This window comes from Lepus europaeus, chromosome 18 (genome assembly GCF_033115175.1).
Source record: "Lepus europaeus isolate LE1 chromosome 18, mLepTim1.pri, whole genome shotgun sequence".
Lineage (NCBI taxonomy): Eukaryota > Metazoa > Chordata > Mammalia > Lagomorpha > Leporidae > Lepus > Lepus europaeus.
The window spans coordinates 16,322,482-16,336,419 of NC_084844.1; positions in this window are offsets into that span (position 1 = coordinate 16,322,482).

A 13,938-nucleotide genomic window follows, 5' to 3' on the forward strand; every position below is an offset into this window, starting at 1 on the left:
CTGAGAGCTGGGTATAACAAAATTAAGCCCTTCCATGGTGACTTGGTAAACTAGTATCTATTGTGCTTCACTTGGTAATAGTGCCTTCCTTTTTTTGGAAGGCAATAACTTCTCACCCTCTGAACATTCTGTTGGTGCTGGCAATCAAAGTTCCTACTCTACTCTGGCCATTTGGAGATGTGATTCAAATTCGACTTGAACTCTTTTCTTTGAGCCTGAATTTTGCAAAGCATGATATAAAGGTGATTCATTCCAGTTTAATTTCCCTGGTGAAAACATTCATTAGTTCCTTTTTTCTGGGCCCTTTTATAATGCCTTAGCTTTGCCCTTGCCAATTCTAGTCTTTCAGCTGTTTGATTTTGTGAATCACTCTATGGTCTTGTAAAAATGTTCTTTGTGCTTTATTTGGCTAGATTTAGGTTTGTTGGGGTTTTTTGTTTGTTTTTGACTGCAACCACAGAATCTTTGATTTTCTCATTGATGTTTTTAGGCCAAACTAAAAACATTATTTTTCTTAGTGTCAAGCCTAGCTGTAGGTTAGCCATCATGGAACATGTATGATGATACCACTGGATTACTGTAACTATACTAGTCAGTTACCAATTGTGTACAGCATTGAAACCATTTGCTTTAGATTCACTGGAAGTGGCTTGTCAGTGTGGGCAATTTGTCTCCCCACTTCTCAGTATGATATGGAGAGGATTCTGATTTAAAACATGACTTTAAAGTATGGCTTTCCAAGACTGGCATTGTGGCAGAGTGGATAAAACTGTTACCTGTAATCCCATATGGGTGCCAGTTTGAGTCTCCGCTGGTCCACTTCCGATGCAGCTCCCTGCTAATGGCCTAGGAGGAGCAGCAGACGATGGGCCAAGTGTTTGGGCTTCTTGCCACCCATGTGGGAGACCCGGATACTCACATGGGAGACCCAGATGAACTTTCTGGCTCCTGTCTTTGGCCTTGCACATGCTGGCCATTGAGGCCATCTGGGGAGTGAACTAGCAGACGGACAATTTCTCTCTCCCTCTCTCTAACTCTTTCAAATAAATAAATAAATCTTGCTTAAAAAATAAAGTATGGCTTTCCCCAAAGGATGTTAGTCTATGATTCAGTCCCGCAGGAAGCAATTCAATTTTGTTTCATTTGTTTACGATGTCAGCAAACACATTAAATAGTTTCATTTAGAGAAGGGAGACTCCTTGTCCTTTTATTAACATATCTACTATCTTGCAAAAACATTTAAAATTAATTGATTAATTTAACTTTTTAAAAGAATTTTTTTGGGATAGATGTTTGGTGCAGTAGTTAAGATGGCACTTGGGACACCGTGTCCTCTATCAGAGTGCCCAGGTTCAAAACCTATTCTGCAAAAAAGGCGGCAAGATGGCGGAATAGGCAGGAAGCACACTTAGTCCGGGGGGAGAGAAAGTTTAATATAAGTGGAGATACTGCAGGGTCAAGGAAGAGTAGGGAATGAAACAGCAGAGGAAACTCTTCCGGAACTAGTGATTCACAGTGGACCTGCGTGGAGAGCGTGGGAGCCCAAGTTCGGGACAGCAGCGGCAGACTAAACACACCAGCGCTGGAACGCGAGGTGAGCCGAACCTCCATAGCCCGAGACACCAGTGGGCAAGCGGAAAGAGGAGGCTAGAGGGAACGAGGCTTGAAACTCCGTGGGGAAAAGTTCACCAGGCTAACTAGAAGAGAGAGAAAAATAAAATAAAAAAAGTGACTGATACGGACACAAGTTTCTCTCTCTCCGCTCACCTCTCACAGGCGAGCAAGACAGAGCAGGCGCCATTTTGGACATACGTCATAAGCAGGGCGACCTCAGGTCTGCACCAGCCCTGAGCCTAGCAGAAAAACCTGACTCTGGGGGGAGGGGTGAAATAACAGGAGATTAGCATCTAACTTGGCAACCCAGTGGGAGACTACAGGAGAATTGGAGCCCACACTGAGGACAGCAGAGATTCCCTGTGTGGTCCTTGGGAAGGAGCTTCGGATCTCTGGCTCCTGTGCTAACTACCTACAATTACGTTCAGCTGTGCGGAATTACTTCCCTTTTAAATCAAAAAAAGAAAGAGAGATTTACCACACCTAACCTGGGAGTGTCATCCTTGACACACCCTCAACCCTGAGGAACCAAACACAGCTCTCAGTCCACACTCATCTCAAGCCTCTAAGGCTCCACTGAAAGCAGACAGTCCACTTAATATAGAGCCATAGTGTAACAAGAAAAAACACCACAGTGAAGAAACCAAATATCTCCAACATGCCAAACAACAAACGCAAAAACCAAGCTAACAAGAACAAGGAAGAAACTATGACGCCCCCAAATGAAAAAGACACCCCAATTCAAGATTATGAAGATGATGAGATCGAAGAAATGCAAGAAGCGGACCTCAAAAAATTGATAAGAACATTAAGAAGTTCTCAAAAACAAATTCTTGAACTACAGAAATCCTCCATGGACAAGATAGAAAATCTCTCTCATGAAAGTGAAATATTAAGGAGGAATCAAAATGAAATGAAACAACTACTGGAACAAGAAACTCTGATAGTGACTAGAAATCATAATGAAATGAAGAATTCAATAGATCAAATGACAAACACATTAGAGAGCCTTAAAAACAGAATGGGCGAAGCAGAAGAGAGAATATCAGACTTAGAAGACAGAGAACAGGAAAGGAAACAGGCAAACCAAAGAAAAGAAGAAGAAATTAGAAATCTAAAAAATATTGTCGGGAATCTACAGGATACTATTAAAAAACCCAACATTCGGGTTCTAGGAGTTCCTGAAGGCATGGAGAGGGAGAAAGGATTAGAAGGCATTTTCAGTGAGATATTAGCAGAAAATTTCCCAGGTTTGGAGAAGGACAGAGGCATCTTAGTACAGGAAGCTTATAGAACCCCTAATAAACATGACCAAAAGAGATCCTCACCACGACATGTTGTAATCAAACTCACCACAGTGAAACATAAAGAAAAGATCCTAAAAGGTGCAAGAGAGAAACGTCAGATCACTCTTAGAGGATCTCCAATTAGACTCACAGCAGACTTCTCATCAGAAACCCTACAAGCTAGAAGGGAATGGCAAGACATAGCCCAGGTACTAAGAGAGAAAAACTGCCAGCCCAGAATACTATATCCTGCAAAGCTCTCATTTGTGAATGAAGGTGAAATTAAGACTTTTCATAGCAAACAGAAACTGAAAGAATTTGTTGCCACTCATCCTGCCCTGCAAAAGATGCTTAAAGATGTCTTACACACAGAAACACAGAAACATGGTCACCAATATGAAAGAAGGTAAAGGAAGGAAACCTCACAGCAAAAGATCACAGGAAGCTCAATTTCTCTTTGACATAGAATTAAACTCTGATGCTCTGTTAAAGCAATGTGTTAAAGTAATCTATAATGTTCTCTTGATGTCTGTTAAATTCTAATTGTTCAAAAACAGCTGAATTTTTATTAAGAGCTATGGGTTATTTAAATATGTGCTTATTTTCAAAGATTTGAATAATCACCTTGTAACAATGATCAAATTTGGTCTATGTTATGTCATGATTTTAAGAAATCTTATTTCAACCAGATATTTTGGATTTTGAGCCTTCTTGGCATTCTTGACAGGCATTCAAAAAATCAAAGTTTCAAACAATCTGGTCTCTAAAATTTCCAGTAAATCCTGGACTTTGGTTTTTCCAGTTTGGGCCCAACTGAAAAAATCGAAGGACCTATGTCTCTCATCTTATAGAGACACCAACTAATCAGTCTATTTGGAGTATATTAGAAGTACTGTCAAGATGTGATGTGGTACCAGACTTTAAGTTTCTATAATGGAAAATGATATTAATACAAATGTTTGAGAATTAAAAAGTCTAATGATCTTGTGTTACTAGATATGATAGTTATCTTAATGAGAAAGCCCCAGAGGCTTAAAGGGTTAAATACTTGTAAAATCCTACAGGTGCTTTCAAAAATACTGTGAAGTAAGCAAGTGCCTCTTGTTGGTTGATGAGTTTATAATTTTAAACATGGCGACTTAAAGTCTTTTGTCATCCACAGTTATATATGATCTGCTGCTCATAAAACTAAAGCGTTGTTGGTTCTGTGTTTAGCTGTCCTCCTATAGGTTCCTATGGACTTTTTCCAGCCACTTTTATTGTATTCAGTACTTTGGGATGGCTCTGTAAACAGATGAAGCCAATAATGTATTAACAGTACCAACTGAGAGAAAGTATGGTTAACTGAGGTTACTAAAAAGAAAAAGCAATTCAAATCAATTGGCAATCTACAAAAAGAGTTAAAGATTTTAAAAGCTATTATTAAAATTGATATATTGGTCTATTATGCTATATTATATGTGTGTACATATTGTATGTCCACATGGGGAAATTTTATTAAGAGTTTTATTTTAAATGGCTTATAGATAAGATTGTCCATAAATTTAAGCTGCTAAAATCAATCAAAGATACATTTTAATTTGTGGGACCTGAATCTGTGTATCATATGTTTTAGACTTGTTGGTAGAAAGAAACTAAAAACATTTTAGATGGTTGTGCTTAAGTTTACTGGCTAAACAAACTACACCATGTTAGATATTTAAGAGGTGTTTTCAAATACATGATTCTTAAAATTTATAGAAGGCATTGGACCTTCTGGTAAATGTTTTCTTAAGTTGTTATCTAATGGTTGAAACGGTTTGCTAAGTATTCATGTGATATTGCTATTGTCAGCAAGCGATCTAGGACTTGCTCCCTCATTTCTCTATTCTAAGCCCAACTTGGTCTTTCATTTCTCTATTCTCTTCAAGGTAGGAAACTAATTCTATTATGAAGGAATCTGTAGGATGCACAATTTAATCTTTAGACCTTATAAAAGAGATGGCTAACATTTTTCTGCAATAGCATAGCCAAAATAAGAACTCAAATAATAATCTCATAGCTAGATTCACTTCGCCATCAGTGAAGTATACAGTAAGTAGAAAAAACCTCCCTTTCAGACCAAAGGGAAAGAAAGTTTTAAAGTGAGAATATAATTTTCCTCATGGGCATTGTCTACCTTAGAAAAACTACTACAACACATGCCTGTGACTATAGACTTCTAGTTCAGGCCACCGAAGATTAGAGATGGGAAACGGGCACTTCCTTGACTTGCATCCTCTGGTCTGCTTTAACACAAACCAGGAGGAAAAGAAAGCTCGGCCTCAGAAGCAATGGGTGGCAGGCCTATTAATGGCTGATCTGTACAGTGATCTGCCCTCAAGGAGACCCAACAGGCCAGTCCACTGCAGTGGCTTTCAATGTGGTAAGCCTGGGCTTCAGCAGAAGTCAGCTTGTGAAGAGCCCTGGCAGCTCTGCCAAGAGTTGGATCACTGGAAATGGACCTGCCCTGGAGTCGAAGGATGCCCAGGTCAGAGCCACAGATCTTATTGGCTCTAAGCTGAAAAGCCCTTCACTCAGCCCAACTTCCAAAGTGACCACTGCAGCTGAGGGGATGGTCAAGTAGGGTCAGCAACATTGCAGGCAGAACTGTAAATTTCTTGTTAGAGATGCCCCCTGCCTTTACCTGGCCAGCTCTCCTCCCAGGCCAGCCAAGTAATGAAAGTCAACAGAGTGCCTTCCCCTAGGAGGTTCACACCTCCCTTAGGATATACCCCATGTGAAGAGATAGGTAGGTCTGGGCCTCTTAACTTACAAGGCCTAAAGCCCACCAGATTATTATCAAGCCCCTTCTATCAGGTTCTATTTGCCTCTCAATCAGAAAACTTAATTGTAGCTTCGACAGCACCTTTCTTAGCTCCTCTAATAATGACTCTGTCCTTTGTTCTAGGCCCTGTCTAGTGCACTTGGGCCTCATTTCTTTGTAATCATAACCTCTACTCTACCACCAATGGCTCTACTCCCAACATGTGTGTACTGATGGTCCTCTTCCCCACTTAATGCTGTATAAATGTTCAAACCTGGTAAATGCCACTCTTAGGATCATTGGTTACTATCCTCACTCTGTCTTTTATGACCTTGTCTAAATATGAGCAGAGTCGGCAAACTTGGAAGGCTTCCATAGCCTTGGCAACTCATGACGACAGCCTAGGGTGGTTACTGGCGCCATAAACTAGAGTGTCAATTTGTTGGGTGAAGAACAGGAGTCACTGTGCACTTGCTCCTCATGTGGGATCTCTGTCCTTAATGTGCTGTACATTGTGATTTAATGCTATAACTAGTACTCAAACAGTATGTTTCACTTTGTGTTTTTATGTGGGTGCAAACTGTTGAAATCTTTATACTAAATTGATCTTCTGTATATAAAGAGAATTGAAAATGAATCTTGATGCAAACGGAAGGGGAGAGGGAGCGGGAGAGGGGAGGGTTTCGGGTGGGAGGGAAGTTATGGGAGGGGGAAGCCATTGTAATCCATAAGCTGTACACTGGAAATTTATATTCATTAAATAAAAGTTAAAAAAAATGAAAAAAAAAAAAACCTATTCTGCTTCCATTTCCAGCTGCTGGCTAACGTGCACCCTGGGAGGCAGCAGTGATGGCTTAAGTACATGGGTCCCTATCCCGCAAATGGGATTCTCAGATTCAGTTCTGGTTCCAGCCTCAGCTATTGTAGGCATTTTGAGGGTGAACCAATGTATAGAAGATCTCTTTCTCTCTTTGTCTGTTTCTTTGTTGCTGCCTTTCAAATAAAATGGGATAAAATTAGTTTTAATTTAAAGTACATCATTTTAAAGAAGACAGCATGCTGGATGGGGAGATGGCTAGTTGTTCTTCAATTCATTCTTCCTCTGTTAGCTTCACAGACTTAACAAATCCTGGTCCACAGTTATAGTTTCCCTCTTACCATAGGTATGTAATTTTATTCTATGAGGACAGAACACACTTGTACCAGCCATGTTTTCTCAGGTTCTCAGTGCTCCTCACTCTGGTATTTATTTCTGTCTCAACAGGGGACTAAAAATGCCTACCAAATCCTTTCTTTTTACTTCTGTTAACTGATATCTTTAATTTCTAGCAACACTATTTTTTTAAAGATTTTATTTGAGAGGTAGAGTTATAGTCAGTGAAGGTAGAGACAGAGAGAGAGGTCTTCCTTCCATTGGTTCACTCCTCAAATGGTCACTACAGCTGAAGCTGAGCTGATCTGAAGCCAGGAGCCAGGTACTTCTTCCCGGTCTCCCACGTGGGTGCAGGGGCCCAAGGATTTGGGCCATCTTCTACTGCTCTCTCAGGCCATTGCAGAGAGCTGGATTGGAAGTGGAACAGCCGGGAATCGAACTGGCGCCCATATGCATGCCGGTGCCGCAGGTGTAGGATTAACAAACTGTGCCATGGTGCCAGTCCCTCTATCAACACTATTAATCCTTACATAAGCCTTATAAAGTATACATTAATGTGTTTATTTTACTAGAGAAAAGGAAGGTGAAAATAAATAATCTCCAAAGATTCTTTCCGTTTTAATACTTATAACTGCATGACAGAGTTTAATTTTGAAGCTTAGTAGGATAAAGATAGCATGATAGCTCCCTGTAGGAGTTATCTCCATCTGCATAGCAAGGTACTTCAAAATTTTGCAGCTTAAAACAACAAACATGGGGCCGGCGCTCTGGTGTAGCAGGTAAAGCCACCACCTGCAGTGCTGGCGTCCCACATGGGCGCCAGTTCAAGACCCGGCTGCTCCACTTCCGATCCAGCTCTCTGCGGTGGCCTGGGAGAGCAGTGGAGGATGGCCCGAGTCCTTGGGCCCCTGCACCTCTGTGAGAGACTTGGAAGAAGCTCCTGGCTTCAGCCTGACCCAAACCTGGCCATTGCAGCCGTCTGGGGAGTGAACCAGTAAATGGAAGACCTTTCCCTCTCTCCCTCACCCTAACACTTTGAAATAAATCTTTAAAAACAAACAAACAAACAAACAAAAAAAACAAACATTGATTATCTCACAATTTCTGTGGAGTCAGAAATCCAGGAGTTACTCAACCGGTGGTTCTGGCTAAATTGCAGTCAAGCTGTCAGCTAGGCCACAGGCTCTGTGCCTCAGTTTCTCCCTGGCCATCGGCTGGAGGCCCCAGTTCCTTACCGTCTTGGGTTCTCCAGAAGGCTGCTTACAACCATGACAGCTTGCTTTCCCCAGAATGAAGGATCCAAGGAAAAATGCTCTTAATGCCTTTAATTTATAAACTAATTTTAGAATCTAATCATATAATGAGAATCCATTACGTCATTTTTTAAACAAGCAGTTAACAGTTTAATCAAATATGTGGTTTTTACCAGTGTACTGTTGTTGTAGTTGCTTGGGAGATTCATCTATCAGGAAAAGCATTCTTCACCAACACAGAGCATCAACATTCAAATGCTCTTTTCCACGAGTGTTTGATTTCCAACTTAGATGAGAAGAACAGCATTTAATTATTGTATCCTTTACATATGGGATGTTGACAGACTATACCAGGTCACCGACAAGAACTGCAATCTGCAGATTAATAATGCCCTTCTAGGCCACCAAAGAGCAGCACATAGCATAAATATGGAACACAAAAGCATAATAAGTATTGCAAGCCATCTTGTTTCAAACATTTTCTTCAATTGCTACAAGGATCCCTTTAAAAAGCCGGTATTGAAACTGACTAAGAGTCAGCACCATGGCTCACTAGGCTAATCCTCTGCTTGCGGTGCCGGCACATCGGGTTCTAGTCCCAGTTGGGGCGCTGGATTCTGTCCCGGTTGCTCCTCTTCCAGTCCAGCTCTCTGCTGTGGCCTGGGAGTGCAGTGGAGGATGGCCCAGGTGCCTGGGCTCTGCACTCGCATGGGAGACCAGAAAAAGCACCTGGCTCCTGGCTTCGGATTGGTGCAGCGCGCTGGTCACAGTGCATCAGCCGTAGTGGCCATTTTGGGGGTGAACCAATGGAAAAGGAAGACCTTTCTCTCTGTTTCTCTCTCTCACTGTCTAACTCTGCCTGTCAAAAAAAAAAAAAAAACCAAAAAAACAAAAAAAACAAAAAAAACCCCCAAAACTAAGAGATGAGATGCCTAGGACCTGTGCAGTCAGGCCTTACTGCACACATCCTGGCTACTCAGGACCTGCCATAGCTTCTCTATTGCCATGTTCCTAGGCTACAACGCCAGCCACGTGTGTCCCCATTGGCTCATTTAATCCTAATAACTATAAACAAATCTATCATTTATTTTTATTACTGAGGTTTAATATAGGATAGAATATGGTAAATTAGCAGGCAAGCAGGAACACTTTAAAAACCTCAATGCAGCCCCAATTTTCTATTAAGGATATATTAGTCATCTTAAAGCCAGGATACAAGGGGCCAGCATTGTGGCACAGTGGGTTGATACTCCGTCTGCAACATCAGCATCCCAAATGGGTACCTGTTAGAGTCTAGTCTGCTCTGCTTCCAAAATTCTGCTCCATGCTAATTCACCTGGGAAAGCAGCAGAAGATGGCCCAAGTGTCCTCCACATAAGATAAAACCTCTTCCACATAGGAGACCCAGATGGAGCTCTAGGCTCCTGGCATCAGCCTGGCCCAGTGCCAGCCATTGCAGCCATGTGGGGAGTGAACCAGTGGATGGAAGATCTCTGTCTCTTTCTGTCTCTCCCTCTCTGTAACTCTTTCAAATAAATAAATAAATCTTTTTAAAAAAAGAATATAAAAAAAGTCAGTATACAGAGGGTGGAACAAGATGCATGAAAGAACTCTCCATTTGTATAACTATTCAAATACAAAAATACTTTCACAGGAGTTAAGGATAACAGCACATGTTTATAGCACGATAATAAGTGCTCTCTGATTATGGCCTGGGAAAGCAATGGAGGATGGTTCAAGTGCTTGGGCCCCTGCACCCATGTGGGAGACCCAGAAGAGACTCCTGGCATCTAGCTTTCAATCAGTCCAGCCATTGCGGCCATTTGAGGAGGGAACTTTTGGATGGAAGACCTTTCTACCTCTCCTTCTGTTTTCAAATCTGCCTCTCAAATAAAAAAATTTAAATTTTTTTTATTTTGTTTTTTGACAGGCAGCGTTAGTGAGAGAGACAGAGAGAAAGGTCTTCCTTCCATTGGTTCACCCTCCAAATGGCTGCTACAGCCAGCACGCTGCGCCAATCCGAAGCTAGGAGCCAGGTGCTTCCTCTTGGAAGTGCTTGGGCCATCCTCCACTGCCTTCCTGGGCCACAGCAGAGAGCTGGACTGGAAGAGGAGCAACTGGGACAGAATCCGGTGCCCCAACTGGGATTAGAACCCCGGGGTGCCGGTGCCGCAAGCAGAGGATTAGCCTAGTGAGCTGCGGTGGCAGCATAAAAATTTTGTTTTTAAAATAAGAATAATCAGAGAAACATGATGTCATAAGTGAATAAAACAAGGTTATCAGTGACTAATGCCAAAGTGATAGAAATGATTGAAATGTCTAGCATTTGAAATATTTGAATATTTATTATTTGATTATATTATTACAATCAATTATAATTGATATTACTATAAATATTTGAATTTGGAATTATTTGATTATATTATAAATATTTGAATTTGAAATTGAATAATTTGAATGATAATTGAATAATAATTGAATTTGAAACATTTTACAGAAGCTCAAAAAACTTCAGGAAATATAGAGAAACAATGGAGGAAAAATATGTGACAGAATGAGAGATTTAACAGAGATTTAAATAATGATAGTAACTTAAAAATCAAGTAGAAGTCCTGGAGAATGAAATGACAAGATGAGACAGAGTGCATCATCAAACAGAAGACTTTGTGAACTGAAAGACCAGCTATTTGAAAATACACAGTTGGGGCCGGTGCCGTAGCTCAACAGGCTAATCCTCCGCCTTGCGGCGCCGGCACACCCGGTTCTAGTCCCGGTCGGGGCACCGATCCTGTCCCGGTTGCCCCTCTTCCAGGCCAGCTCTCTGCTGTGGCCAGGGAGTGCAGTGGAGGATGGCCCAAGTGCTTGGGCCCTGCACCCCATGGGAGACCAGGAGAAGCACCTGGCTCCTGCCATCGGATCAGCGCGGTGCGACGGCCGCAGCACGCTACCGCGGCGGCCATTGGAGGGTGAACCAACGGCAAAAGGAAGACCTGTCTCTCTCTCTCACTGTCCACTCTGCCTGTCAAAAAAAAAAAAAAAAAAAGAAAAAAAAAAAGAAAATACACAGTTGGAGAAAAAAGAAAAACAAATAAGAGGAGAACTGTGACCAAGAGAGTTCCTGAGTAAGGGGCTCCAAGCGACCACTTCCCTGAAGGTACACCAGTGTGAACAGCTAAACACATACCATGTCACCTTCATAAGATCTGTGGCTGCCAGGTGAGATACCGCAGTGCCTTGCTGTATTATAAGAAAAGCTGCAGTGAAGAAAGCAAGAAGGAAAGAGATTGGGCACTCTCCCCCAGCTCCAGGGAGCACAGCATGCAGACATGCCCATTGGGAAAGGGAGAATGAACTGAATTCAAGTGCTAGGTTCATTGTGAAAACGTTCTGTTAGAATGAGTCTCTGTGCCTTGGTCCCCAGGCTCTACCTGTGGAATGAATATTTGGAGTGTGCACAGCCACATAGCCAAAACAACCCAACCCCAATCCCTAACAGAAAGTGAAACTCCAGCTACATTGAGAGGCCAGGAGAGGACGCTTAGAACTGCACCCTGGAGTTCATGCTCGTCCAGCACTCAGACTGAGCCTCTGGACTTGCCTGGCATCAGCTAGAGACAAGAACTCGGAAGGCCAGACTGATTTTAGTGTGTGTCATTAGTAGCCTCTGGTGAACTTGGTGAACACCCTGGGATGTTTTAGGGACCTAAAATTCAAGACCCAGGTGTGACCAGCCTGGTCTGAGTGATAAGTGATTAGAGTTGTATAGGAGGAATACATTTTACTAAATAAATTGTATAGCAAGATAGCTGCAGTTAATGACAATTTATTGTATTCTTGAAAAAAAAGTGCATATTACGTGCTATCATCACACAAATGGTAACTATGTGAGGCAATGCGTTGGCTAAGTGGCTAGGTTTAACCATTCTACAGCATATATGTACTTCAAAACACCATGTTGTGTGAGATAAGTGCATATAGTTATGTCTGTGAGTTTTCAAAAAAGCCAATTAGGGATATTTTCTGGCTTTTTTAGTGATTTAAGGGATTTTTTTTCTGACTGGATTTTTTAAAAGTTTCTTTATTTTTATTTTTTATCTTATTTTTTTTTAAATGAAAATAAACCTTTTTATTGTTTCATGCTAAAACCTATGGGACTTCACAAACCCACGGCTGGGAACAATACACGTTTCTGGCAGGGAAGTCCCAGCCAATCTCTGCCTATTTACGTGGTAGGCCTCTCCTCAGGTGCCCCGCGTGAAGAGCAATGGTATTGCATACACTGGTTGCTGGTGCACCGCTCCTTTTGGTAGATATCCAAGGTGTGGATGACCCTCTCCAGTGGGGAAACCCTCTTCCCCCTTTGCTTCTTCTGATCAGCTGGGTGATCAAGAGCAAACTCAGCACTTCATTAGAGCCACAAACCCAAATAAGGGCATCTCTGGGTTGTGAAAGCATTGAGTCTATACAGAATCACAGAACATAAGACAGAACCAATCTGAGGATAGTTCTTTGAAAACTTGGTAGGAAGTGGCCCAGAAGGGAGGTGGCTTGGGGTCATGACATGTGCTTTCCTGGATGACATGTCAAGTGCAGGAAACACAGTCCAATACTAGATATTTAAGTGAGAGATAACAATGCTGATATTAAACATCCCATTAGACAAAGTTTATGGAAAGCTTTGAGTGGTATACAACAGGGAAGACATATTTTGTGTGTTTTTATTCTTACTAGAAAACTCATTTTGGTTTTGTAGGATGCAAAATGTGGCAAGGATCTCTGCTGACTCCATGTGGATGAAACCTACCAACACTCATGCAATAGTCATTTCAGAGTCATCCATACTGATTGTAATAAGTTACCAAACCAGAAAACAAACAACACCCCCTGCCACAACCCTTGGCTTTAGGGTGAAAGTATGCTAATATCCTGCCAGCCTTGGAACGCTCTATTTTTTGGAACAAAGATGACAAGTTTGGAAGTCCTTAAATGTCTGCTTTCTTAGGCAATAACTTGTATGTGTATACATATTTTATATACCTAAGGTTCATTATACAATCATCCATAATGAATAACATATCCTTTTATAAACACTATTCATATACACATTAACTCATAAAGATTCTCTTTTGGTCTAGTAAAAACACTCTACTTTTAAAAAAATAAGCAGAGATACAAGTGTCTGTAGTTCTCCTGATTATACTTCCATGGAGGCAGTAACTTTTCTGTTTATTTTCTCCTTGCTGTTTTTAAAAAATTTTTAGAAGCCTTTTGTTTAATGAGTACAAATTTCATAAGCACAACTTTAGAAATGTAGTGATTCTTCCCAGCGTACCTGCCTTCCCACCCCACTTCCTCCTCCCTCTCCCATTCCCAGTCCCATTTTCCATTAAGATTTGTTTTCAATTAACTTTATACACAAAAGACCAACTCTATACTAAGTAAAGATTTCAACAGTTGGCACACACAGTATATATAAAAACCTGTTTGAGAACAAGTTTTGCAGTTAATTCTCATAATACAACTCATTGAGGACAGAGGTTCTGCATGGGGTGTAAGAGCACAGTGACTCCTGTTGTTAATTTAATAATTAACACTCTTATGTATGACCTGACTGGCTTTTAACTTTTTTCTCTCCTTTTATTTTCCTTTGAAAAGTCCTTTTGTTTCAGTTTTAAATCTCTGTCTTGTTAGATCTGTCAATTGCTCAGTGGCATCATAGTTTAGCTTTGATCGTGTGAGTCATTTAACAGGTAACTGATTTCTGATTATAACCAGAGATAGATTTTCCTCTAAGAATACCTTTACAAGTTTGATTGGAGGAGTTCAGAATTTCCCTGAAGGCATAAC